We start from the raw sequence: 2,510 nt of genomic DNA, 5'->3' as shown, positions 1-2,510 counted from the left end.
AAAAAAAATCTAGCTTAGGAACACAACCAGTATGTTCTTTCGAAGAGGTTCAAGAAACTTCACTTTAGACTTACTTACTTTAGATATATCATCAGGAAAGATCAATCACTAAGATGTCATGTTTGATGTCAGTGAAAAATTAACAAACACCAAATGAACTGGATTGACACAATACTCATAACAAACTAAAAGATGGCACAGGATCTGGTAAGATTTTTATTTGCTCTACATAATGCTGCCATGCATCAAAGCCAACTCAGAAACTTGTGGCAACAATAGGAAAGAATTACAAACGCATATGTTTATAGGCAAGAATCTACAACAAGGTCAAATAGCATATTTAAAATCACATTCTACTAGGTGAGGGAGGAATCTTGGTTTAGAATATCAATGAAGAGTTACTACTCAATAATTCTAAGCAGTATATGTCTGTCTGGTGATAAATTAGTCTGAGCAACAGAGTTTGCTAAAGAATCAAAAAACAACTAAACAAGATCTTTGCCAGTTGCTGTGGTTACTTAAATAAAAGCAAAGTCATGGAAATAATAATTTAGTTTTGAATTAAACACTACAAAAGGAGTAATAGGTCCTGTATACAGAAATAATGACTGTAGACTGATAGAGGTTGAAAATATTATATCTTTTGGTCTCTGGTTATTTATTTAAGAAAACTCCTTTCAAGAGGGTTTTATTAGGCTGTGTCTGTCCAATAAAAATTATGTTTAGATAAAAGAAGCTGGAGGGAAAGCATTATAGTGATTCTAAGTGGCATATGGGAAAAAGAAGATTTATACAACAGAGGAATGCCTTAATTAGGGGTATTGAGGCCTGCTGGATTTCAACCATTTGCCTGTCTAGTACAAAGTTTGCATCAATTAATGTTGCTTGGTTGATACATGTATTGACATTCCCCTAACTTGTTAAAAGAACTCTAGGTTATTTTAATGATTAAAATTTATCTTTTCCTCTATAATTTAAAAAGCCTTAAAGGCAAGTTCCAATTTTTCAAATCCAGTGTGCAATGGTCAAATTATGTGTCCTTTCATATTTGATCAAATCATTTTAACTTTTTTATGGGGGCTGAGATTCAATGTCAACATTGGCCAAGTTCAGCTTCCATTTAAGGGGAAGGGGAACAAACAGGACTTGATGCACAGAAACATCCCTTCAAACTTGACTACAATTACTGCAGATTCTGTAATACCCACTGTGCCTAAAATGCTTGATTTTTGCAAAACCATAGACTATTTAACTATACCTAGTTAGAAAGCCCAAATCATATGCACCTTATTCAGGTATGTTTGAATCATGTCAGTATTTTCTATTATTAGCTATGCATCTGAGACCTGGACAATGGATAAGGATGACAGAAAAATAATTGATGCCTTTGAGCTGTGGTGTTGGAGAAGAGCACTGAATATCCCATGGATGATCAAGAGAATTAATAGATATGTCTAGGAGAAGTTACAAATGGAGTGGTCTTTGGAGGCTGGAATGATAAGACTTGGCCCCACACACTTTGAACACGTTGCTAGGGGTTGCTATCCCTTGGAGAAAGACATGATGCTGGGAAGGGTGGAGGGTCAGCGAAGGAGAGGAAGACCCTCAACGAGGTGAATTGACACAGTGATGGCAGCAATGGGTTCTTGTGTGTCAGGAAGTGTAAGGATGGCACAGACCAGGGTTTCAGATCTGTTGTTCATAGGGTTTCTCTGAGTCATGCTCGACTTGACTGCACCTGACAACAAGAACTTAGAAAGTAAACACCATTACAACAATAAATATAAAGTGAGTCCTAGGAGAGTTAGGATTCTGTCAGCCTTTGTTGTGCAGCAACTTTCCTTATGATTCTCTTATGCAAAAGTATTGTTCCCACCTCATTCAACTTGCTTACATTATTGCTTCTTAATCACCAACTAAGAAAAGTCAGGGTATTTTGCTAGGTGATAAAGACTTTTGGTTTTAGAATTAGAAAGGTCTGGGTTTCAGCAACAATGCTGTTGCTTAATAACTTGGTGGATACCTAAGCCCCAAAGTCTCATTTGAAAATGGGATAATAAAGACTATAGTTTATTTAGAACTTTGTAGCTTTTAAAAAGAAAATATTCTATTATTAAAAATATTTCTATTAAAAGCACCTGTAAACATAGTTTTTTAAAACATTTTGCTTTATATAGTGTAAATTTACAATATGAATTCTTTTCCAAAAATTAAGATAATATGTATCAACCATCCTCCTTTCATTTTCAAAAGGTTTATTGAGCACAAACATGCCTGAGACATAGCTGCTGAGGAATACATACTCAGGTACACATGGCACCTGGCAACAGGAAGTCTTCAGCCAGAACAATCTTCCAATTTATTAAAATTATGTTCATGAGACATAATCAAAATTTTTAATAGATATAAACTTGGGAATCTTTGTTTTCCTAGAAGAGTCTATATTTAATAGCTAGCTTTTATGTATACACTTCAAATCTAGATTATAAAATTTTATAAGTGAAACTCAA

This window comes from Elephantulus edwardii, unplaced genomic scaffold (assembly GCF_000299155.1).
Source record: "Elephantulus edwardii isolate Elephantulus edwardi_28Jun2011 unplaced genomic scaffold, EleEdw1.0 scaffold00167, whole genome shotgun sequence".
NCBI lineage: Eukaryota > Metazoa > Chordata > Mammalia > Macroscelidea > Macroscelididae > Elephantulus > Elephantulus edwardii.
The sequence above is the reverse complement of the archived record's forward strand: the minus strand, read 5'-3'. Positions refer to the sequence as shown.